At 40.1% G+C, this 26,707-nt stretch overlaps 1 protein-coding gene across 1 annotated transcript in view; it reads right to left on the bottom strand.

Annotated features, from left to right (window-relative positions):
• Nucleotides 1–26,707, bottom strand: part of arid3c (AT rich interactive domain 3C (BRIGHT-like)) — a 111,363-nt gene that overhangs the window by 27,120 nt on the left and 57,536 nt on the right. The gene's annotated exons all lie outside the window — the stretch shown is intronic.

Raw genomic sequence — 26,707 nt, 5'->3', positions numbered from 1 at the left:
GAGTGCAATACACTCTTCTGGAGCTGTACACAAAATAGCACAGAGCAAGAGCACAAGAAATTATGAAGGACACTGCTGCTGGCTAAAAACCAGCAAGAAAAGTCTCTCTCTTTCTCAGGCTATCAAAAGTGTGAATCTACATTTTGTCTATATACAATGAAAGGTTTTGGTTTTTGATTTATAATACATTTCAAAAGAATTCTAAAACCATGGTTTTTCACTTTGTTGTGAAAACTTAGTGTTGGCTGATGTAAAATTGGCAAATAAATCCATCAAAAAATTTTGTCTACAACATGATAAATGGTGCAAAAGTGTACTTTGGTATTGACTTTTACTGCCTGTTTTTGTTCTGCAGTTTTCACTGAAATGGACTACCACATACTGTTTAACTTGCAAAAATAAATCTATTAAAGTAACATTTCTGTACTAGACCTTCATCAGCTGAATAGTGGAGTATGTGTCAAGTAGACAAATAAAATAGACAAATAGTCCAAATAGTGGCAATTTTAAAAAGTTAAGCGATTTAAGATCACTTAAAATCACATAAAGTTAAGCTTAATGTAAAGCTAAAAACCTTGCCATTTTCTGTGTTCTTATGAAAAAAACTGCCAGTATATTAGTCCATTTTTTCTTTATATTTTACGTTTTATTTCTGATGTCCATTCACTTTAATATTTTACTCTGCATGTATTAATGAAGGTATAAAGAATAAAGAGAGACAGAGACAGCACTATAGTGCTGCAACAAAATCACTGAATGTGTCTGTAACTTAATTTATGCTACACAATAATTTAACCCAAATATAATCACATCATTTCAAGGTAAACTTGATTTAAAACTAAGCCAAAAACTATAAGCATTATATTTGCAGTTTGCTTGGGGACAGAAAGAAAATGAAAGCATCCGCAACTGTAGTGTGCATAGAACACAGGATACAAGGTTTTCATTGACATGGGCTGCTAGGAGAGTTGAGCACTACAGTAAAATAGTGCGATATAAAACAAAAGCATCTTTTCCTTACAGCTTATCTTTATTGCCACACATTAAAACATGTACGTGTCCTGATGTATAAAACTATTATCTGGTTAAAGACATGGTTGCCAAACAAAGATTGAGATAATAAATAACAGCCTCAGTCTTTGTCTGCAGGAATCTGAGGAGACACAAGCCTCTGAAAACAAGATTTATGTGCTTTCAATACTGAAGGTGATGTATTTGTCTCTCTGATTCCCTGAAAGAGATATAAGGAATAAAAGAGTGAGAATGGAGGCCTTTTGTCCGCGCAAACTATCTCATCAGGTCATGTGTCATTATGACAGTGAGCAATGGTGAACAGAGTGGAAGAAATCCACTCTGCAAAGAGTCTAACAGTCTACTTCAGCTAATCCCTGAGCTGCTCAGAGAAGACGAGTTTGTAATTGGAACAATGTGGAACATCAGGGCCTCTCGTAGTGCAGTAATCATCTTTATGCTTGGCTTCATCACTGAAGTGTTCACTTTGCACCTCCAAGCCAATAATGGAATGACATTTTCTCCTCCTCATTGACTTTGCTCTTTTAACCCTTGAAATGAATGATTAATGCAGACACAGGGGAAACCAAGTGTTTATGTACTTGCTCAAATCCCTAAATAAAGATAAAAAAGGTGTAAGGCGCAGACTGTCATACATTTCCAACATGTGAAGGTTCACGATAGAAAATTATATTTTGGGCACCCAATCCGAATTTTACTGACCCCAGCCATGATGATGATATTCCATGTTTTTGATAGTTAGTGTAAGTGTAAGTTTTTGTAAGGTAAGTGAAAGTGTGCTATAATGTTTTCCCTTAAACACATTTTCTAGTTAACTAAATAGAAAAAATAAAAAATGTAACATACTTTAACTGATGATACAGACTGTAATAACTGTACAAATCAAATCATATTAAAGACACACAAAAGTTTCTACATTAAATATATTCAGCATTATTCTGATGATTGTGAGGGTACTGCTTATATTAGTAGGGATACAAAGCAATACTGCTTATAGTCCCTTACTTTGAGCAATCCAGACATGGTCCTTCTGCAAAACCCTCTCTATTTACCAAATTAATGTAAAGTTTCCCATCTAGTGAATATCAAGATTTGTACCTTACTAACTTGCCTCTATTGTGTCTTTTTATATTATACAAGATATACAAGACACAGAAATAAAAAATCAGGGCGATGGCTGAGCAGTGTACCGATGACGGTCTCAAAAACACAGATTCAGACATCTGAGTCAAAGGTGCAAATGTCATACATATAACATGTACTACAGCTGCAGCAAGTGGAACAGGGGTGTTTAAGAGGAAGCAGCTGTGTAGAGTTAAGGCGGAAAGGGTTTTTTTTATGGTAAAACACAAATACCTGAATAAATACATAAATTATGACAAAATTAACATTGTGTGAATATTATACTAATAGAACATAAAATATAGGTTAGTCAAGTGAAAGGTGAAAGCCTGATGCACCAGCAAGGTAACCATTGTCATAGCGATCGAAGGCGCCACCATTTTTAGGTAACTCTTAAGTAGCTTTTTCTTCTACCACAAAGTATTGTTAAGCAATTACGAGGGCAACAAAAGTTGTCTTCTTAGAAAAAGTGCTGATGGGAGGTCTTAGAGATAATAATCATTTAATACCCACAGCTCCAAAGCAACAGTAAATCATCCTGAGTATTTATCAACACACAAAGGAAGCCATTGCAACCATTGTCTCTGCTGCTTCTGATGGAATCGCTCAATTAGGATTCCATGTCTTTGCTTCCATGAATGAAAAACTGACACAAAGGCATTCCGACCATCTGCAGCATGATTCAATCCATTTAGGTGACTCTGACAAAAGAAAATATATCAGTGGAAGACTGCGCTGCACTGCTTTACCAAAAGAAGTGGTATAGAAATTAAGACAACACATTTCTACTTGTAGGTGAAAACAGAATAAAATATATTTTAGAGAATAATGAACACACAATCTGAAATGTACAGGAGCTTTATCAAGAAGATGGTTTGAAACCTGAATATATCCTGCCGCCATCGAAAAGACTGGAAATGGATTGTGAACAAAGAGGAGAAAGACAGTGTGAAGTTGAAAAGGGACAGGCAAAGAATGATGTCTCAGTGTTTATTTTTTTGTTATAAAGGAACACTATGTAAGTTTTACTCAGTCGTAGCTAAAGGTTACAGTTACTGTGAGTACTAACGGTGATTCCTCACCAATGGCAGCCTGGGATTCATCTTCATCAACAGAGTTGTTGTCATCAAAATGTCAAATATCAAAGACAATGCTGCTCTGAACTAAACCTGTAACCAGCTGCAGTGCCCTCATGTTACTGGAACAATAAGCCAAACAATTTTGTATCATTGTGTCTGGTTTAGGCCTTAGAAGAGTGACACCACACTGACTCCATCAGGTCTACTGTGAATTACAATATCATCCTGTATCATTTTTATCCAACATACTGTTGGGAATGGGTGTGAATATGCCCAACTTCTATTACATCAAACCAGTTTTCCCCAGCACATTTAGATTCAGTTTTACACTAAACATATTAGTGGACTTAGATTAATTCCTTATGTAAAAGAAATAAAAATAATAACAACACTTCAACCAGATAAAAATTTGACATTTGACAGTCATCTTTGCTGTAGCGTGGTACTGAGCTCTGCATTATTACCACTACTTGAATAAAACTGTACCCCTAACCCCTGTTCAGTAATGCTTTCAGTGTAACTCAGTGGACATTTTAATGCCAATAAAACATAGACTTTTTTGTTACTCCTGAAACTTTAATATTACTATAATTACACTTAGACTTAGGCTGTCCAAAAATGTCCTATCTGTTGCAAGGTCTGCTACGCTGCAACACTTATCTGCTTCTCTACTCTTTACGCTTGACATCACAATGACTTCCAGATCTACAACCACACTTCCCTAACAGAAAGTAGTGAATTGCTCTTTTTGGGAGGGAGTAAATTTCTGCCCCTAGTAAAGAAGTTGAAGTCTTTTAGAGTCTTCTTAATGAGTGACACTAAGCCAGAGCAACAATGGATTGGTGCTATGTAAATAGTAATTTTGTAATTCTTCAGTTGTTCTGAGTTTATACAGAGAATATACACCCCATCTGGCTTAGAAATGCCTCAGGATTCTCTGGACTAACTTAGCTTGCTGACACAACATCTTGGTTATAGATAAGCTGTAGAACATGGATGCATACACCTGCTTATTACCAGTTGTTTTAATATTTGTTTATTTTTCCTAGTAGGCTATGTATTAACTAGAATGTAGGTAGCCACTGGCTGCACAAATGGTTACATGCAGTAAGGTTTTACTCTACAGACACAATAACAATTTCATTGTTCCTTATTATAAGAGATGGAGATGATTGTGCTTCCTCTAAAGAAACTCTTTCCATTTAACTTTATCCTGATACTGAGCATCTATATTATGCTGAGACATTTCTCTTTCATCTACACAGTCTATCAAGGTTAAAAAGCCTTCCCTCCTGAAGGGTCAATCCCTGCTACTATTTCATTGCTGGAAGAATTTAGTAGCATATCTGGCTACAAGGTTAATTTTGATAAATCTGAGGCAATGCCTATTGGTGGGTTAGATCTTAGTGACTTGACAGAGGACTTCCCTTTTAGGTGTTCTAACTCAGGTTTTACTTATCTAGGAATTAAAGTATCCCCTAATCTGTCTGATCTCTGGAAACTAAATATTTCCCCAATTATATGTGCTGTTAAAAGAGACTTACAACGTTGGTCGAATCTCCCTTTGTCCTTTATGGGCAGGATCAGTTTGATCAAAATGAATGTACTCCCAAGGATTCTCTATCCTCTACAGATGCTGCCCTTATGGATGCCCAGGAAAGTGGCCTCCAGTATTGAAAAATTGTTTTCTGAATTTGTCTGGCGTGGTAAGAAGCCGAGGGAAAAAATTAAGATCTTACAAATGCCAACCAGAGCTGGTGGTCTTGGACTCCCCAGTATACTTTTTTATAACTGGGCCTGTCATGCAAGGATAATCTGGGATTGGCTTCGCTCATATCTTGACTCAACCCTCTGTCTTGATTCCTGGGTTTGCTCACCTTTATCTTTGTGGAGCCTAACTAACTGCAAAAGACAAAGCATCACGAAAGAGGTTAAAGCTAACCTGATAGTTTACAGTTCTGTAAGGGTCTGGAGGGATATAGTTAATTTCACTGGGAGAAAGGGTTTGGTCTCTATGCTGACACCTATTTGTGGGAATGGGGATTTCATCCCAGCTAATAGCAGTTTAATTTTTGAGTTTTGGAAGTCCAAAGGCATTAAGGTTATTGGAGACTTATTTAAAGATGGTATTTTGATGTCTTTTCAGCAACTTCAATCTCAGTATGGTCTTCCCAATAAGCATTTTTTTGGGTACTTACAGATTTGTCACTTTATAAAGGGCCTGAGTCTCCCCTCCCTCAATACTCCTAAATTGAGTGCCCCAGAATCCTTTCTTATTAACTGCAAAAAATCTTCCCATTTTATTTCCTCCTTTTACAACCTGTTACATGACATAGGTCCAACAAGCCTGTTTGATGTCAAACGTAAATGGGAAAGGGACTTAGATAATGAGTACATAGAAGACGACTGGCAAGAAGCTCTTAACTGTATCAAAAATTTGTTTTCTTGTAATCAATTGAGGGAAACTCAATATAAAATTCTTCATAGATTACACATAACACCTTTCATCCGGAATAAGATGGACCCAGACCTGTCACCGCGATGTTTGAAATGTCTCAGTGAGAGAGGGGACAATATTCATCTTTTTTGGAAGTGTAAATACATACTACGGTTTTGGTCTTGTATAGCAAGAGAGCTTAGCGGCATTTTCAAAACTAAAGTAACCAAAGATCCGGACACTCCCCCCTCTTAAGTTTAAATTGCTAGATAAATTGTTACTTTTGGCAAGAAAATGTATACTGTTAAGGTGGATTGGGAACAAACCTCCTACTGTTACTATGTGGTACAAAGAGATTTTTTCTGTGCTCCCACATGAGAGGATTACTGCAGTGCTGAAAGGCAATGAACAGTTATTCTTGATCACTTGGCAACCACTCATGGACTACCTTCCTGCGGAGAGTCATAATTTATTGTCCAAAGGATTCTCTTATTTTAATTGGAAGCCCTCTGGACCAAATACAACCACTGGACATACTCATCCAGATTGACATAGAATAATAAGTTGAAATGAACATGATATGGAAATGGGGTACTTAATGTCCTATTTTATTTTATTTTATTGTAAATCTTTCTTTTGCTTTAATTGTATTTTTTTCTCTGTCTCTTTCTGGTTGTGTCCATGTATATGTCTTTAACTGTTACATTGTTCTAAAATTTCAATAAAATTGTTGCTTAAAAAAAAAGCCTTCCATACACACAAGACACAAACGTCATGCAGAGAGGTGTGTCACGTATTAATCACTGGTCCCAAACTGCACCCAAATACTGTACTGTAAACTCAAAGCAGAACATTATCAACACACCTCTGAAGAGGCTGTTTCATTCACAATGATTCACAGTTCTCTGACTGAACACATGCTGTCCCTGATGGCAATATAACTGTGTTTATATCAATGCTTATTATTACTCAGCTGGCTGGGAAGTGTCTGTCTCTTCAAGCTTAATCCTTTGGAGAGTCATCACTTATTTCTTAATCAGACACATGTTGTCATTAATGCTGTTGTGTTTTTTTTTCCTGGTGGACCTTGTTTTTAGCTACAGTTAAGCTTAGTCTTTTAGACCGTGTAACCAAAACATTTTCTTGTTTCTCAGTCCAAGCTTTCTGTGCATGTGTCAGGCAAACACATATCGCATTATCTTATTCAAATGAAAGATAGACTCAGCATGACAATATAATTGGTCAATGACCTCACACTTGTGCAGCTGAATTCAGACCGGTGTGTGGCTTGTCCGGCAAGAAGGTGAGACACGGTGAGAGCAATGGCATCACCTGTTCCAACTTGAAGAGGATATACATGGGATATGATCCACCAATATGGAGTCACATATACAATTTCATTTTAGCAGATGCTTTTATGCAAAGAAACATACATCTGAGACAACACAAAGAAGGATCCAGTCAGGAACAAAGAACCTGGATAAATGCTATAAAACAGGGTCAAGTTCAGGACTGTGGTACCTACAGGAAATGCAGACGTATTAGGTTTTTTTTTTTTTTTTTTTTTGAGAAGTCTGTCAAGTGCAAAAGTGTTCAGTAAAGAGCTGGGTTTTTAGTCTTTTCTTAAAAGCTGAGAGTGACTCTGCTGATAAAACAGAGTTTGGTAACTCATTCCTCCACTGTGGAAAAATAGAGAAGAGGCTAGTTATAGACTGGCCCTGTTGTGGTGGTTGTAACAGGCATTGCCCGTAGGTATGAATGTGAGTGTGATTGTTTGTCTGTCTATGTAGCCCTGCGACAGATTGGCGACCTGCCCAGGGTGTCCCCTGCCCGAGTCAGCTGGGATAGGCTCCAGCACCCACGCGACCCTAGCGAGGATAAAGCGGTGTATTGAGGATGGATGGATGGATGGATGATGAAATCTGGGGAGAGACAGTATGGTCGTCCAGGGGAATGACAAACCTATGTGTCATCAGCATAGCAATGGTATGAGAAACCCTGGGACTGGATTATTGCACCAAGTGAGGTTGTGTATATGGGGAAGAGGAGGAGACCGAGCACTGTGCCTTGAAGAACACCTGTGGATAGGCTGTATCTTCTGAGAGGTACGACATGAACCAGTGGAGGGCAGATCCTGAGTTGCCAAGCTCAGTGAGTGTAGAGAGAAAGATTTGGTGGCCGACCGTGAAAAAAGCAGCTGACATCAAGCAGCAATAGAACTGAAGGCTGTCTAGCAGCTCTAGTAGAATGCAGTGATTCTGTTACAGATAAAAGTGCGGTCTAGGTGGAGCGACCCTGTTTCAAACCAGACTGATTTGGGTCATACGGGTTGTTTTTAAAGAGGAATGAAGGTATTTGATTGAAGATGGCTTTCTCAAGTATTTTAGACAGTAAAACTAATCTGTAGTTTCTGACCTGGGCTGAGTCGAGAGTATGTATATAGATAAAATTGGACAAATACATGCACATGGAATACTCTAATAAACTTGCTGAAGTAAAACAACATACTTCTTGAGAACTTCTTGAAAAAATGCAGTCAGTGGATGGCATTAAGTCAGAAATTCCTCAAACCCAATTAGCAATGCAAACAAGTTACATAGATATACATAGATGATGCATGCAAACTGACTAGACTTCCACCATGACCACTGAGTAAACAACATTAAACAGAGTAGGTTGTAGTTTAAAATATAGTACATGATTAGCAATATGACATAATAGATACAGAAAGTTTTGCTAATTATTACAAATAACAGTTTTTTGTCACATATTATAACATATCAGAATTTGAGGCTGATGCTGCTGTGACACTGTTTCTCTTTATTGATCTGTGTATTTTCTGCTGATGGAGAGATGCACAATATGGTCGACTCAAACTGTAAAATAAGATACTGCATAGTCCCCTTGCTCCAGTTGAAAAAGCTAAGCCATTATAAAACTATGAATACAGTGGCAAACAGCAATAGGTGTAAAGGAAAGTGGCTGCTCTCTTTTTGTTGCTGCATTCTACAATCACCTTAGGGCAATGGTGCAGCATAAACTGCAAATGCTGTTGCTTTTCCTAATAAATGTTTAACAAATAAACACTGTTGTTACAGCCAGAGTTGGTAAATAAAAAAACCATCTTAGTAAATGAGACTTTTTTCTGTGTTATGCTGCACTGCATTGTGCAACTGGATTGACAGCATAGCGGGATACAATGATGATGTGTGTAGTTACACAAACATATCAAAAATGTTCAAAAATATCTACACAACCTCATTTACATACAGTCAGGTCCATAAATATTTGGACATTGACACAATTTTCAGCATTTTGGCTCTGTACACCACCACAGTGGATTTGAAATGAAACAAGATGTGCTTTAAGTGCAGACTTTCAGCTTTAATTTGAGGGTATTTACATCCAAATCAGGTGATCGGTGTAGGAATTACAACACATTTTAGATGTGCTCTCAACACACTGAAGGAACCAAAAGTAATTGGGCAAACTAACATAATGCACTACATACACTCCTTGTTGAGTAGTACTGGGGCTCCACAAGGAACAGTCCTGGCTCCATTCCTGTTCACTCTGTATAAATCTGACTTTAAATACAGCACTGAGTCCTGCCACATTCAGAAATACTCTGATGGCACTGCTATCATGGCATGTATCAGAAATGGACATGAAGCCCAATACAGGGATCTGATAAGTGCCTTCAGTGACTGGAGTCACAAAAACTGCCTGCTACTCAAAGACAAAGGAAATGATCATAGATTTCCGCAGATCCAAATCCCCTCTTCAGCCAGTGAACACTTGTGGCGTGGACATCGAGATGGTGACATCATATAAATATTTAGGTGTCCACCTTGATAATAAGTTGGACTGGTCTACAAATGTAGACTTCATCTACAAAAAGGGCCAGAGCCGACTTTATCGCCTCAGAAGACTTCGATCACTAGACATCTGCAGTAAGACGCTGCAGATGTTTTATCAGTCTGTGGTAGCAAGTGTCCTGTTTTATGCTGCAGTCTGCTGGGGAGGCAGCATAAAACACAAGGATGCAAGGCGTCTGAACAAACTGATTAAAAAAGCTGGCTCTGTGGTTGGAATCGCAATGAACACATTGGAGGATGAGGTGGAGAGACGGGCACTGAGCAAGATGGAGGCCATTCTGACCAACATGGATCATCCACTTCACATCTGCCTCAATGAACAACGAAACATCAGTGGATGGCTCCTATCCCTGCGCTGCAGGACAGAAAGATTTAGAAAATCTTTCATACCATCAGCAGTCAGGCTATTCAATTCAAAATTAAACAGATAAGAACCCTGACAACTGAATTTCCCTTCAGGGATGAATAAAGTGATTCTATTCTATTCTATTCTATTCTATTCTATTCTATTCTATTCTATTCTATTCTATATGCAGATTCAAGCTCAGTCTGACCCAATACATCAAAGCTCAGTTTTTTCTGGTCATTTACTATACTGGCCAGAAAAAATACTAACTAATAACACTAGAATCTTTTGAGCACGATGCTTCCCTATCTGGGACCGCTGACTTTTTGTGCTGAAAGCTAACCAAGCCTCAATAGTGACAATATACACAAATCAGTTTTGTCATAGTCACTGGTACTAATTTTGGAAGCCACTAACAAAAACAATTTGTTCTGGTACCTGGTCTCAGATCAGAAAATGTGTCACTTTGGAAGTATATGAAAAATGATGCACCATAATACTTAGCTTGGAGGAATTGTTGGTTTAATTTTTCACTATCACGAACACCAGTTTTATCTGAGGTTTTAAAGTGAAACATTTAGATATTGAAGTGAGCAAAAACACAATAAGGTAAGGGAAGACTGCGCAATGAATGTGAAAAAATTGCTTCTCCAAGCTCCTGCAACTGTATGGGAGGGATGAACACCATTCTTCCAAAAGAATGATTGTTCTTGCTAACAGTCAGATCATGTCCTACGCTGACATTCTCAGTCACCTGAGGATATTTGATCTTCTGTTTTTCTCGATACATCAAATACAGTTGACTCATAAGTTTACAAACCCATAAATTAGTTAAATATTGTCCTTTTGTATTTTAGAAAATATGCTTGATTATGGAAAACCTTTTCTTTCATTTAGGGTTAGTGGTCGGAAAATTTATTATCACACAATTATACTTGCTGTGATCATTCATGTTTTTAATAAAGAATGGTGCATATTTAACAAATTCTGCCAAGGTACATAAACTTATGAGCACAACTGCATCTGTAGATAACATCACGGTTCTCAAATGTGTGCTCTTAACCACAATTACAAACCCACTTCACATCACTTTAGTCACTCCTCCAATTGAAACACCAGCTCGTTGAACAGTCTGTGACTGACACTCCTGCCATCCATGTCCTAACAATGGATTCAGCCAGTCATTAAATCAACAACGTTGAAGGACTACAGTATGTTTTACTCTTTTCTCTGCAATATATGGTTACCAAGGCTTCCTGGCTGCATTTTTTTGTCAGTGTGGAATGACAGTGATGTTTTCAAGAAACATTGATTGGGATATTTGGAGCAGTCCACTCTGATCACAGTTGTCAGACGGGAGCAGTAGAGATAGGCTGCAGCTGATCTGCTTCGCACTGACAATGTCTTCCTACATTAAGCACAAAATCAATCTCTAATTGAACGCTCCAACAACAATCCATACTGTCTTTCGAAATCCCAAGAGACCACCTAACTATAACATGACTCTATCAAAGTGGGCTTTTCTGCATCTGTCACAGCACACAGTGGGACAAGATTGTAATTTTTCAGATATTCTGACTGTTATAAATACAGTACAGTGTCACAGCTAAAACAGATATTGGGCATCACATTATTCCTTTTCTTTCTAATTAATACAAATCAGTTCAAATAAATACAGCTTATACTTTTGTTCCCCACCCTCCTCTTGTCCGATCTCTCCCGCTCCCCCGCTTCCTCTGCCTCTCTACTTCTCTCCCTCTTCTGTTCCTCTCAACCCGCCGGTCAGCAGGCAGATGGGTCCCCTCTTATGAAGAGCCGGGTTCTGCTCAAAGTTTCTTCCCGTTAAAAGGGAGTTTTTTTTCTTGCCACTGTCGCCTTGGGGCTGCTCTGGGGGTTCAAGCATATGGGTTCTGTAAAGCATCTTGAGATAATTTGACCTGTAATTGGTGCTATATAAATAAAACTGAATCGAACTGAATACTGTGATAAATAAATATAAGGAGGTGAAGAAAAGACAAGACTACAAGGTCGACAAAAGCTGTATGTTCAATGTAATCGTTTTGCATGTGGTGTTGCTTTGAATGTCAGCAGCTCATTAATAACTGATTTATAAAAGAATACATAAATGTTTGTATTACCAACTAGCTCTCCAACATTAGCGATTCCTCCCAGCATACTGCTGATGCTTTGAATTTTGCTGGAAAATGAGATTTGAAACATCAAAAGTCAGAGAATTGTTGTATCTTGGTGTGGTTATTTCATTTGTAACTCTTTAAAAAAAAGCCCATGATTGTCGGTTTCATTTTTTGATTAGCGATGTGTAATAATAGTATCTGTTGTCCATCTGTGGATTAACTTCAGATTAATGGCAGAAGAAGGTGAAACACTTGGCCCTACATGACAATCATTAGTTTGAAATTGTCCATGCATTTTAAATGTAATTGCATCAGTGTGCTGAAAATGAATGCTTGTGCAAATAATAATGACTTATGGGCCCTATAGATCTGGCTTTCTTTAAAGACAAAAACATTCATGTAAAAAACAATGCCAGAAAATTGCTACACATTAATTCATTTTTAAGGATTTCAACCCTTTAAACGCCTGTTCTCGTTGGGGTTTTTTCAGCGAAAAAGCTGGAAAAAAACCCTCACTGTTAAACCTGTATATAATATTGATATTTTCTACTTTCAGTGAGTCATTTAGTTTCACCAGCATCAGTCTTGATCATAATTGACAAATATTCCTACATTTTTAGGATTTTACACCTTTAAATGCCAGCTTGTTTACATCCATCCATCCATTCTCTATACACCGCTTTATCCTCACTAGGGTCGCGGGGTGCTGGATTCTATCCCAGCTGACTCGGGCGAAGGCAGGGGACACCCTGGACAGGTCGCCAGTCTGTCACAGGTGTCAACGCCTTCCGCTCCTGTGACCAGACTGATCAGCATAATGACAGACGGCTGTGCAGAGTGTGCAGCCGGGTGAAATTAATAATCAGCGCAGCATAAAGCCTGGTGCTTTTCACCACTCCGACGCTGCACAGTGTTGCCAGGTGTACGATAATTATCGTATTTGTACGATAATTTTGCCCCCTGTACGATGTACGATCAATAATCCCAAAAAAGGCCAAATATACGATAATTTGACCATTCCGTGAAAGTGTGGTTGTAATCGGTTGTAATCAGCCTGTCGCAACTGTCTGTCGGATTTTTTTTGTGAACCCTGAAGGCATCTCTTTCCATGTGACAAGTTTCAAGCCAATCGTGCTTTTCTAAATGTGAGCTTGCCTCAGAACAACGGTAATGATTGGCTGAATAGTCCGCTGCGCCCGCCCCATGAGTGAGGAAATGAAAAAAAAGAAAAGAAGAAGAAACAGAGCCGACCTGGTCTGGAAGAAGTGAAGCGCGGAAAAGAAAATGAGAGAACCTGGAGGAGAAGGAGGAGAAGGAGGAGAAGGAGAGGCTAAGAAAACGGCGGGGGCGGGACAGAGTCGAAGTAAGCAGCATCGCCTACAAACTTATAGAAGAGTGGGAGAGCCAATTTGCCAATTAGGTGGTTGAGACCTGTTGCAGGCTTGGAAAGCAAAGCTTTTTGCCGGTGCTGCAAGACAGAGCTGGTGGCCGAAATAACTGTGTTAAAAAAACCACAGCAAATCCAAAAAACATTTTCTATTTCCTTGTCAGTTATCATGAATACTATTTACCCCGTTAAACTTCAGTGTACTGCCGGCGGTACACTTACTAATTTGCATAGGAATTTAAAGAATGTCCGAAGGCTGCAAACGCGATTATACAAACACTATACGCCAATGGAAAGCTTAGATTCTCATGAATCCGCCGGTATAAACCAATTTCAGATGTGATTACCACAGCGGGTAATATAAACACATTTGTCCGACAAACAACGAATATCCATCCATCCGTTCTCTATACACGGCTTCAACGTACACAGCGCGACTCACATTTCCGGGTTCATTATTACACACAGATGAAAATATTCCACAAAAAACGGCCATAATCCAACCTTGGACATCCAGACGACACAAGCCAGTAAAATACTTTGTCCAAAACATGTCCTGAAGTGGGTATATAATCCACGAATCGGTCGTTTTCAAGGAAATGCACCTCGCGATGCGTGTCCAATATTCCCTGTATTTCTCGTCATATTTTTTATTTACAAATAGAATATTAGCAATTTTTTTGTACTGAAAATGGCTGGAATTGACTGCAGCTTAAAGGGTTAAACCTGGTGCTATGTCTATTTCCTAACATTGGGTGGCCTCCAGGGCTCATGATTTGGCTCATTAGTTCCCACCCGGGTCATTCCGTGTGGTTTCACCAGATGGTGGTTGCTGCACCATCTTCAAATTAATCCTAAATTTGCATGCCATTAGATAGTCACAAAAGTACTTTCTATGCAAAATTGTAGGCCTGTAGCTCAAATAGTTTGTGAGTTGTAGGGGTCTGAAATTTTCAGAATTTGGGCTATAAAAAGCCTCGCCAGCGTTTTTTGCATCTTTAAGTGGTTATTTCTCAGCCTCTAGACATACCAGAGAGCTGTGAGTTGGTAAACAAGGCCTCTGCATGTAGCTAGTGCCCCACAAACATCCCCAGGTGTTTCCCTACACTCTGCAGGCCATGGGGGCTTGCTAAAAATGCTAAAAATTAAGAGATACCTACTCACGAGTGGGGTTTGGGACCTTTAAAGTACTAGAAATACTGCACAGAAGTGTTCTAACACCCCTGGGTTCCATTCTACACAAACTTGTGTGATAACTTAGCAAACTGGAGCTTTCTAGGTACCTCAGTTTGGAAAATATGAGCTCCCAAAGTTGGACGAGATTTTTTATTGGCTATTTTGGGGGGCAAAAATCTCAGTGTGGGACAGGTACCAGAGACCCCAAATTTTTCTACAAGACAGTTCTATCTGTCTTCTATCACTGTACAAAAAAGCAGCAGGGTTATATTTGTAGTTACTGAGATATTCTTTCTCAAAATGGCATGGGTAATGTCAAAATCGTTTTTTGCTTTTCAGTACTTTAAATTGGGATACAAGTATTAGTAGTCATTCCAATGGTAGTATTATGTATGTTTTGTTCTTTTTGAAATGTTAGTTGTAAAGGTGACAACCTTCAAAAAGTGTAATGGTATACCTTAGGTATACCTAAGTTATAACTTAGGTCTAAGTTCTTTTGCTTGTAACATGACATTGTACAATTAATTTAATCTGTTTAATCCCACTGCAATGATACTGTAAAATTCAACATTATTGTTGTATTTTTAAATTAATCAACCATGAACTACTACAGAGCTCCCCGAATTCAAGTTAGTACATGTAATTTGTATGTGTATGTTATAATTACATGGATGCATTGCAAATGGGTGTCAACATGTCATTATATCTACAGGTATGGCTCTAAACTAGACCTTCTGACACAAAAAGGGCATTACACTTTTTTGCTTTTCAGTACTTTAAATTGGGATACAAGTATTAGTAGTCATTCCAATGGTAGTATTATGTATGTTTTGTTCTTTTTGAAATGTTAGTTGTCAAAGGTGACTACCTTCAAAAAGTGTAATGACATGTTGACACCCATTTGCAATGCATACATACTTGATAATGCATATTTACAGTCTCATATGTTACATAATGTTAGCTGGAAATCAATATTTTGCGAATGTCTATTTAACTTGTAAAATCTATTTATCTTAAGCTAATAACTTTTCTCCGGTAAGTCGCTGACCTATTTTTCCAAGATGACACTCCTCTGACTCTGACCTGCTGCCTGGATGTGACATCGAGCCGTGTTCTTGCGAGTAACATGTAATTTCCCTATCATGAGTACTTTTGACTCAAAGACGTGTCTTTCTTGGAGTGGAGCTTTAATATACAGGCTTGCCATTCTTGAGTACAAAACGATGTGAAACTACAGGCGTTGCTTCTCCAGGAGTAAAATTTTAAAAAAAGGCATGAAACGTGTGGGAATCGGAAGCTCCGTGTTCTCTTTTTGCATCAGCTTTGCGCTCTCATGCACAGGCACAGCACATCCGGTGGAGTGACACGTCAAAGTAAGAGCGGTAATTTCACAATAGAATTCTCTATATTAAAATGCATTGAAACGCACCTGAAAGGCAGAATAATGTATTTTCCAAAGTTACAGGGAGCCACGACAGAGGGCTGAAAGAGCCGCATGCGGCTCCGGAGCCGCGGGTTGCTGACCCCTGGTCTAGTTCGATACTATAATATAATGTTAGTATGACTCGATATGAAAATTTATTCATGAGCTCCGCCTTCCTCTCATAGACCCCCCATGTTATTCCAAAAAGCGCCGGTCGGCAGCTAGCCAATCAAGTTCGAGCTTCCACTTTGTCATGCTGTCAATCAACGGTTACGCGCACAGCTAGCACACCCATGCAGAGGTGCGCGAGCTACGCACTACGCAACCGCGCACACATTTGTTTTGCTTGTGGAGGAGAGAGCATCAGGGATCAGCAACTTCCAGAAAAGTTACCAATCCCACGGCAGAGACTGCAGGACGTTTTTTGGCTCGGGGTGCTGGCGTCGCTCCCCGACCACGGCCTCCATAGCCCGCCTGACGGCTTCGTTTAGATGCCCGACCTCTGGAGGAAGATGTTGGGGCGTCTGGGACATACTCTTCGTCAGAGGAGTCATGCAATTCTGAACTCTAGATAGAAATAAATAAACAATGTAACACATATACACGCGTAAATGCACTAAGTTTGATAAACAACGTCATCGAGAGGGATACACGAGTGTAATCACATATTGAAACTTTACTCGTTCGTCCTAGCAGATTCATGTTATTTTGGTATTAGGACAAGTTAGACTCAATACAGCATTCTAACGTAATTCCTTTATTATTTACTAAATGTACTAAATGTAGAAGAGTGGAAAACAGCAAAACAGGCAAGATGCTGCAGCACTCTGGGCACTCCTCTCATGTACTGCGCGCATGCACAAATAAAGGGGCGAAATCAGAGGGAGGGAGGGTGGGACCAACAGTGTTTTGGGAGACGCTGCGATTCAAACTCCGGACAGCAGCTTTAAAAATCCTTCTTAGGTCTTCAAGTGCAATTTCTTTTAGTACAGTCACAGCCAAAGTACTAAACAAATCCTAAAAAAGACAAAACATTAAAAACTTAGAATTGATTGGTTCCATAAAAATACATAAAAATGTTTGGTTATTGGGTCGTTTTGGTACAAGTAACCCACTAATGAAGGTCGTGTTTTTTATTAAAAGGCACAATTTTTGTTGCCATGCTTCGTGTCTATATAAAGCAGCACATTTGAAAGTTCTTCACAGACAAAAATGTCTCAAACAAGGAACCTAATGCAGGAAACGCACCTGAGATACAGACTGAAAATCACGAAGGATACAGCTGCCACCAGATAGCCAGAAGTGCAGATGCAGTCCTTCAGCAGTTGGATACACTCTGCAGAAATACAGACAAACCAACAGCTTGGAAGAAAATACGAGATCTGGTCATCTCTGGATTTCTTCAGCATGAAATGACCACATCCTGAGCCACATGTGCAGGAAAACCACTGAATGACATCACAGGAGCTTCAGGAGCAGCAGTCAAACCAAACTGGTGTCCAGTGTTAAACTCGCACTATACATGGCCAACTTTTAAATCATGACTTAAAATCCTACAAGGCTGTCAATAAGCCCCTGATCAATGAGAGACAGAAGTTAGCCTGGCGTCGTTGGGCCCAAGCACACAAGAATTGGACAGCCAAAAATTGGAAGAAGATTCTGTGGTCAAATGAGTCCAGTTTCCAGCTTTATCTTCCTCCTGCTAATGTGACGGTACACAGAAGGCTAGGTGAAGCATTATCTCCAGCATATACAGTGCCTACTGTCAAGCATGGTGGAGGCAGTATCATGGTTTGGGGATGCATGAGTGCTACTGGTGTTGGTCATTTCACTGTCTGTGATGGCACATTGAACTGTGTCACTAATTATGCCATTCTCCAAACCCACATGCTCCCTTCTGCATGTGCACTGTTCTGTTGAAGTCAAAGTGGATGTTTCAACAAGATAATGCTTCTTGCCACACATCGAGGGCCAGTAGAACTTGGCTGCAAGAGCATAATGTCCAGGTCTTAGACTGGTCAGCTCAGTCCCCATGAGCCCCATTGAAAATCTGTGGTGGATTATCAAAAGGTCTGTTTGAAAGCATAAATCAAATAATGTAGAAGAATTAAAAGCAGTAATTCTAGAAGAATGGGAGCAGATGATCCCTCAACAGTGTGAAAGACTTATGGGGAACATGCTAGCTAGGATTAGAGCTTTACTGTATGCTAATGGCAAGACTAATATATTAATTTAAAATATATATATAATTTGTATTTGTTTGTGTCTGTCTAATGCAGCCATAACTTTTGAAACACAAAACAGTTTTATCCACAAATATTTCATGATAATATTTGAGACTGTGTAAAATTTTAAGGGTGTCTGAAAACTTTTTCCACTACTGTATTGTCAGATTTTGACTAAAAACCTGCACTTCAGACCTGAGAGGGGAAAAAAGAGCCCATGTCAAAAACACAGCCATAAAAATATTAGACAATATTATTAGTTTCCATTCTCACTAAGTAAGATTTTTAAAGCAATATCAATCCTTATCATAACTATCAAACATTTATTTACTTCGAATTTTAACGATTAAATGCCAATTTGTTGACATAATGTCACTATTGTTTTTTTGTTTGTTTGTTTGTTTTATCATTTAGTACAAGCTGGGAAATGGCAGCAATTAGCAACAATCATTTTTGGTACATTATTGTTTTTGTAGCAGCATAAGATTAAAAAATCTCACAGGATAACTACTAGTCTAGGTAAAATATCGATGGTTGTTTATTATGTAAATCAAGGTTTTCGCCTTCAAACGGGACTTTTTAACCTTGCCAGCAAGTTGATTTCTCGCGATATTTGTGAGTTCACAAATCTCTCAAGAAATCATCTTGCACTGCTCCCGCATTCACTGTTCGTACAGAGCCAAGTTGGCACGGGCCAATCACGCAGCAGTATTCGTGTGTGGGGCGGGATATCCGGGTGTGAAGACGATACCAAGCGCCAGTAGATCAAAACAAACACGGCAACGGAGGACAACGATCGTGTAGATGCTGCTATTAAGTCAGTTTTAGCTGAATCTCCTATCGCTTCTTTGAAGGAAGAACAACGAGAGGTGCTTTGCGCATTTCTGGATGGTAAAGATGTTTGTGCTTTTTTACCTACGGGTTTTGGTAAGACTTTAATCTACCAATTGGCTCCGCTCGTTGTGAAGATCCCGTGATTGGCTAAAAACAAACCTGTCAGAGGCGGGACATACTGTTGCATTGTCCAATCCATGCCTCTTTCCTCTGAACGGATTTACATGGAGCGGTCCCAGATTGATATTGTGGAGTACTATCAAGTACTACTCAATTATTAATCTGGCTATTGCCAGGTTAGGGACATTTACTTGTATTACTTACTTACTTATCATTTACTTAAAAAATATGAAATTTCTTTGAACAGAAAAAAAATATTTTTTTAAATTTTTAGTTATTGAAGAACATTCATCCTCAGTTTCAGAGTCATCATATTCTGACTGGTTGTTTGTTTGTTTGTTTGTTTTATTTCATCCATCCATCCATCCATCCATCCATCCATCCATTCTCTATACACCGCTTTATCCTCACTAGGGTCGTGGGGGGTGCTGGAGCCTATCCCAGCTGACTCAGGTGAAGGCAGGGGACACCCTGGACAGGTCGTGTTTTATTTCATTCATTTGTAAAAATTAAAAAAAATATTTCATGTAAATACAAACAGTCACCAAACAAGAATCAGCAGGCTACGTGAATATCTCCAGAGCTTTTTAAGCGGTGAACTTTCTCTTCATCATTCCAGGTGGGATATCACATGATAAGCTCCCCCAAAGCTACACGTTAATAGTTTTGGTTCTGATAGCTTTGGACCATCATTGTGCAAACTCAATGATGGTCCAAAACTTACTAAATCAGATAAACTCGGACTTTTGTACTGGTTTTCACATCAGTGGTGTCAGGGATGTGGGATGTAGTGAACCCAAGTGCAGACATAGTTGACAAAACGCCGGGCATAATGGTAAAAGGTTTATTACTCAAACTACAACAAACTGAAAACGAGACTGAGGTGGCAAGACTACGGATCAGTAACAAACAACAGGGCTAAGGACAAAATACTCACACATGAGGAAACTAAATGGAAGGTGAAAACAACTGAAATCCGGGTCCAAAACAACTGAGTCCAAAAGGAGTAATCCATAAACAGGGAAGCAGTGTAATCCAGTGAGCGGGCGCAGGCCAGAGGAAAGGAGGGGACGGAGACAGAAACAGGGTGAGTCCAAGACGATGAGCCAGCAATGACTGAAGGAAAAGACAGGGCTTAAATATTAGCAAGGGGAACCAGGTGGAATGAATTGGCTTGATTGCATCAGCTGAAAACAATCAGAGGCCAGGTGCAGAATGGGTAGGGAGCAGCAGACAGAGGGAGACAGAGAGACCAGACAATACAAGAGGGAAACAGAAACAGGAACAAAAGGCAGAATCCTGACAAGTGGCATCTCTGAGCCCCCCAGTTTTAAGCTGTGCGATTGTGGGTGTGTATAGACCTACGTATGTATAAGTATTTGTCAGTCCCTCCAGGAATTCACGATGTTGCGATTGCGCGAATTCACGCGAAATCAACCAATCTCCACGAATTTTGCGCGGCCTTGCAATTCTGTCCAATCGCCGCAACTTTCCCGCAATTTTGGCCCGCCTCCCATGAGTTCCACCAATCAGAGCAGTCCCAGCGCAAACCTAATGCACGTACATCACTGAATTCACTTCCTTGTTTATGGTTTGAAGATGCAGACATGTGCGATACTTTTTTTTTCTTTTTTTTTTGTCTGCAAGTCCGCTCAAAAATGACACCAACCAACCATGGTGTCATTGCTTAAGCTTCATGTGCAATTTTTTTCTTCTTTGTGACTGTGACCATCACCTGTCCTCATGGCAAATTAACCTATCATGTTTATTTCAAGCTGTTTCCTGCATTATGCCATTGAGGGCTGTGCACACCCAAGTGAAACATAAAACAAACACAGGACAGACAGAAAGGTGAGGCATAGACAGTGTTCTAAGAGAAAAGGTGCATTTTATTTGTTTATGCTCTTTAATTTACACCTTAAAACCAGTTACAAATCTAAAACCCTTCACAAACACCAAATACGACAAAATCCCAACTGGATCAATCATGAAGATGTCAGGAGACCACAAGAAGGATAGATAAAGCAGAGTGAGATCCACAGACACTAACCCAGCAACCTCCACTGACTCAGCGACTGGAGGAACAAACTCTATTGAGTTTTGGTAGGTGCCGGTGTGGTGAGTCTGGCATGCATGAAAACCTCCACCAAAAGGAGGGAGCTGTCTCCTCCAGCCCAAGGAGGTCCACACAGCCACCAAGCGGAGACCCAGCCCAGGAGCCCGGAGCGACCCCCGCCGACACAGCCAGAGCCCCAAGGCCCGCACAGCAGAACGGGCCATAGCAGACCCCCACGGCACTCCACCTGCCCACAGCCCCACTCCCCCCCCAAGGGCGGGGGGGTCGGTGATTGGGGGTCGGTGAGGCAGAGCAGAGGGTAACGAACCCCACCTCAGTCTCCCCGCAAGCCCAAAATGTGAATGTGTATGTGGTGCGTTAAAATTGGGGGAAGAAGTGTCAGGGTGGGGGCATAGACGGGGGACCACAGTACAACACTTGTGCGATACTAATGTCTCTCATTTACCAACAAAAAATACTGCTGAAGACCGTGATAAACAATTAATTCACTGATGTTCTTCACCAAAGCGGAGCTAAACTGTTTTACACCTGTGCAATACTGTGGTGGAATACAAAAAAAATAAAAAATCATCGATTGATACACTTAAAAAAACACAAAACATATTAGAACAGCTGAAATGATCAGACAACAGACCACATAAACGACCATGATGGAAACTGTTGCATCCTGATCCGTTAGAGCACTGAAAGAATGAAGGTAAATTAGATTATTTATTCCCCCTAAGAACACGGCGGAGTTATGTAACGATTAACGTGTGTGAATCCTTCCTCTGTTACCACATCACTCAAAAACAGACTCAGGGATTTTAATGAAGTTTTCAGGGTCGGTCAGAAATGACACAAGGACCAAGTGATTAGACTTCGGCAGTGATACGGCTTAAAGTTTGGAACCACAGATTTGTTAAGGATCTCCCATTGAGGTAGCAGCATGGCGTCTGATAGCAGCACAGTAACCATGGCAACAAGTGAACGCTACCTCAGCGGCCTGCTGACGATCACATCATTGTGATCCTACAACAAATCTACCACTGTGGACGTATCGGAAATGATACAAGGAACAACTGATTAAATTGTGGGGGTGTCTCTGAGTCCCATCAATTCCCGTCGCCGGCTACATATTTAGGTCACGCGATTCGGTATGCACACATGCAGAACACACACCTGTCTTGGTGGAGGACTGCGCTCTCTCAGTGCCATTCTTGTTAGTTGACGTGACAAGCCGTGATCGTGTGTGTGTGAACACGTGTGCCAGGATGTGAAATTAACTTTTTAAGCCACTGACAGATATGTCCGAATATGATTCATTATAAATATATTAATAGTAAATTATCATTTTGTGCCGCAAATCTACCAACCACTTCATGTTAAACCAGTATCTGGCTGCTGCTAATGTCCCACCATGGTGTGCCAGCTTTTGTGGAAATGGGTTGGAACGCAAAATAATTAATTTCGGAATAAATATTGTCAATTACAGTGATGAAACATGTTCTACAAGCTTGAAAAAAAAGCAGCTTTTCAGCAGTTGTCACTGTCTCCCACAATTTCATCACAATAAATAAGCTTAAAACATCGCAACTTTTAACGCAATTTTTTTAGAAAAGCTGCCGCAAATTCAGGCATTTTCGGCCGCAACAATCATGAAAAACGCCCGCGAAATCCTGGAAGGACCGATTTGTGTGTGCATATGATAAGGAGAAATTGTTAAAGCAGGAGAAAGTATCCCCCTCCAAAGATGCACACACACACACCACACCCCAACTCTATACGTATATACACACACATCTACAAAGTTTAAGATGAACACTCTCTCAGCACACACACACACACATGTCTGGTTCTTATATCCCCGTGGGGACATACCATTGACTCCCATTCATACCTAACCCCTAACCCTTACCCTAACCTTAACCAACACCAAAACAATGCCTAACCCTAAAGAAATTTTTTTGCACTTTTACTTTTTTCAGTAACAACAACATGGCCAAGAAAACACAGTTTCCCCCTGTGGGGACCTCATTTTTGGTCCCTACCGTGAGGCGAGTCCCCACCGAGATACCGTGGAGTCAGGTCAAAGTCCCCACCAAGTCCCCACCGGTATAGATAAACACGTATACACACACACACACACACACACACACACACACACACACACACACACACACACACACACACACACACACACACACACACACACACACACATCTTCAAAGCTTAAAGGCCTGTAACACATACACAGAAATATACTGTACATCTGAGGGATGATGAATTGTATTCTATTGAGTCTGTAGGTCAGTGCATGCGTGTGTGTAGGGTGGAATTTGTGATCTGCAGTAAATCAGAGTTCCTAAATTTCCAAATGTACTCACACACAAATTGGCAGACAGACACAAACTTTTCAATATGCACATTCACACCACACTGCAACATCCCTACCAGGATCCCCAAACAGTTGCAAACTGGCCTGCAGTGATCTATAATACAGCAGAAACCAAAAAAACTAGTCAAGCCTGCATTTTGCTCCATGGGCCAAATATGAAGAAATTACACAATCTGGTAGAAACTACTAAAAATGACAATTTTGATGTCAGTTTTGATGCTCCAGATTCAAAGCTCAACGACACTGGGTGCATGATTTTATGATGTAATGGCAGAGGGACCAAAATAGCAGATATAGAGGTTTTAATCAGACATTTTTGTCTTTCAGGTCCTGAGTGTCACCTTTTTTCCATACATATTGTATCTTGAGTGTTATTGTCAAACCTTTACAGAATTTTAGGCCAAATGCATTAGCACAGCAAAATGACCTAAGAGTCAAAAAACAAAAGGAATTAAAGCTGCAAGCAGCGTTGAACGGGTCCTCGCATCCTTGCTGGTCGGTGACCCCAAGCATTTCCACCAGGCAATGCTGCGACTGAGAGTTTATTTAGGCCCATTAATGTGACGAGGGCTGGATTCTGAGAACACAGTTCAAATTTCAGGCAGATTGGAGCATGTACAGGACATTTATGCGGCACTTTCTGTCCATCCACCAGGTGGCGCTATCTCTGTGACTGCAAATTGGTGTATGAAACTCATCAGGACCAGACTCTGATCAAACATGTAAGGTTTGAGGCAGATTGCAGCATGTACAGGGGATTTACACAAGACGTCCTGCTTCATGGCGTAACATTAAAGTTCAGTTGGCCGCCATGGCCACGCCCTTTGAGTTTTGTGAACAATTTTCACAAATAGTCAACCTGAAGGCGTGTTTTATATATTGTCCCAATTTCAGGTGTTTTGGAGCTATTGCCTGTGAGGAATCAATTGTTGAAAATGATCAAAAACACCAAAAATCTGACATTTAATTCAAAATAGCGGACTTCCTGTTGGGTTTAGAGAATGACTCCAAGAGACTTTTTTGTTTGCACTTAGGTGCTACATATGCATGCCAAATTTCATAGTCATAGGTGAAAGTCTGTGTGGAGGCTATTTTTTAAAATGCTGTAGGGGGCGCTATGGCACATGCTGTGACTGTATTTTGGCCAATAAATGTGATCAGGACAGGACTGTGTTTAATCATGTGAGGTCTGAGGTAGGTTGGAGCATGCAGAGGATAGTTAGGTAGCACTTGATGTTTCATGGTAAACCATCAAAATTCTGTAGGTCGCCATGTTCACACCTTTTGACTCTTGAAGAATCTTTTAATAACTTTTGATCATAACATCGTGTTGTATACCCTGGTAAAATTTGAGGTCTCTAGGAGTTAACCCCCAGGAGGAGTTCGCTCTCAAAAATGAAAAAAATAGAGAAAATTTATCCACGTAATTCAAAATGGCGGACTTCCTGTTGAGTTTAGGGGATGGCTCCAAGAGGCTTTTTTGTGTGTCCTGGTGTGCTCTATAGGCCTCCCAAATTTTGTGGATGAAGGTGAAACGTGCTGCAAGGGCTGTTTATGAAACATACTGCAGGGGGCGCTATAGCACATGTCCTGTAGAGATGCATACAGTGTTATTCCTTGAGACGACTGTGATGTGTGTGTAAATTTTGGTGAGCTGTTGAATGTTCTAAGCCTGTCAAAAAGTACTTTGTTTGTCAGAAAAACAACGCGTTGCCACGGCAACAGCATTTCATCAAATATCAAAATCTTCACACTGTGGTATTGTCAGGGGGTGAAGAATCAGCTGACCAATTTTCAGAATGATATGAAATAGTTTGGAGCAATGGTGTGTGCAAATGTAATTTCTAAACTTCTTGTTACCAATAGGTGGCGCTATGACTTTTTCTAAAATTTTCACCGTGGATGTCCTCACACTGGGCCTGGTGTCCAGCACATGAAGTTTGGGGCAGATATGATGAGGATTTGCTGAGATATAAGCTTTTTAGAAGTCATGGCGAGACATCGAAATTCACCATGCCGCCACAGACACGCCTTTTGATGACACATCACCATTTTAACTGTGAATCGCCATCAACATGTTTAGGTTTATATCACCACATTTGAGGTGAATCTGAACAAGAGACAAAGAATAATACATCAAAGTGTAAAAAATGACATTTTCTGTTGCCAGCAGGTGGCGCTCTGACTGTGAATGGATTTCATCATATGGATGTGATCAGGGCAGGACTCTGATCATACATATAAAGTTTCAGGCAGATGGGAGCATATTCAGGGCATTTACACAGCACTTGAAATTTCATGGCGAAGGATCAAAATTCCACAGACCGCCATGGACACGCCCTTTGATTTTGGAAAAAGATTTTAATAACTTTTGCTCATTAAGGCCTCCTGTATGTACCGGTCGAATTTGAGGCGAATTGGAGTTTTCCCCTGGGAGGAGTTCGCTCTGGAAAAAAATGAAAAATGGGCAAAATCTGACATTCAACGCAAAATAGCTCACTTCCTGTTGGGTTTGGAATATGGCTGTCACTGACTTTTTTGTTCAGTCTGATGTGCTTCATATGTGTACCAAATTTGGTAGCTGTAGGCGAAACATGATGGCCGTGGGAAAGTGTAGGGGGCGCTATGGAGCCATTTTGCTGCACACCTCCACATGCTCCAAAAAATATGAAATTTTTCGCCAGTTCTGATGTGTGTGCAAATTTTCATGACTTTTCGAGCATGTTTAGGCCCTGAAAAAAACAGTTCTTTTGGCAGGATAATAATAAAAAACCCTAAGGTTTCAATAGGGTCCTAGGCACCGCTGGTGCCTTGGACAGCCGGTGCATTTGCACCGCCTGTCCTCGGCACCTCGGTGCTCGGACTCTAAAAAAAATGAAGGTTAAGTTTTCTGTGGGTGAGACACATTTAGTGTTTCTATATTCATTTTTGATTTTACATTAAATTTTATTTCCAATGTGTGCTCAGGTCATTAGGATTTTTCCTTGCACAGGAAACTAAACGTCAAAATTTACTGTTGCTAGGCACAGAAATAAAATTGATTGATTCAAAACAATCCA

Source organism: Acanthochromis polyacanthus, chromosome 7, assembly GCF_021347895.1.
Source record: "Acanthochromis polyacanthus isolate Apoly-LR-REF ecotype Palm Island chromosome 7, KAUST_Apoly_ChrSc, whole genome shotgun sequence".
In the NCBI taxonomy this organism is placed as follows: domain Eukaryota; kingdom Metazoa; phylum Chordata; class Actinopteri; family Pomacentridae; genus Acanthochromis; species Acanthochromis polyacanthus.
This window is presented reverse-complemented; position numbering and strand designations above follow the sequence as displayed.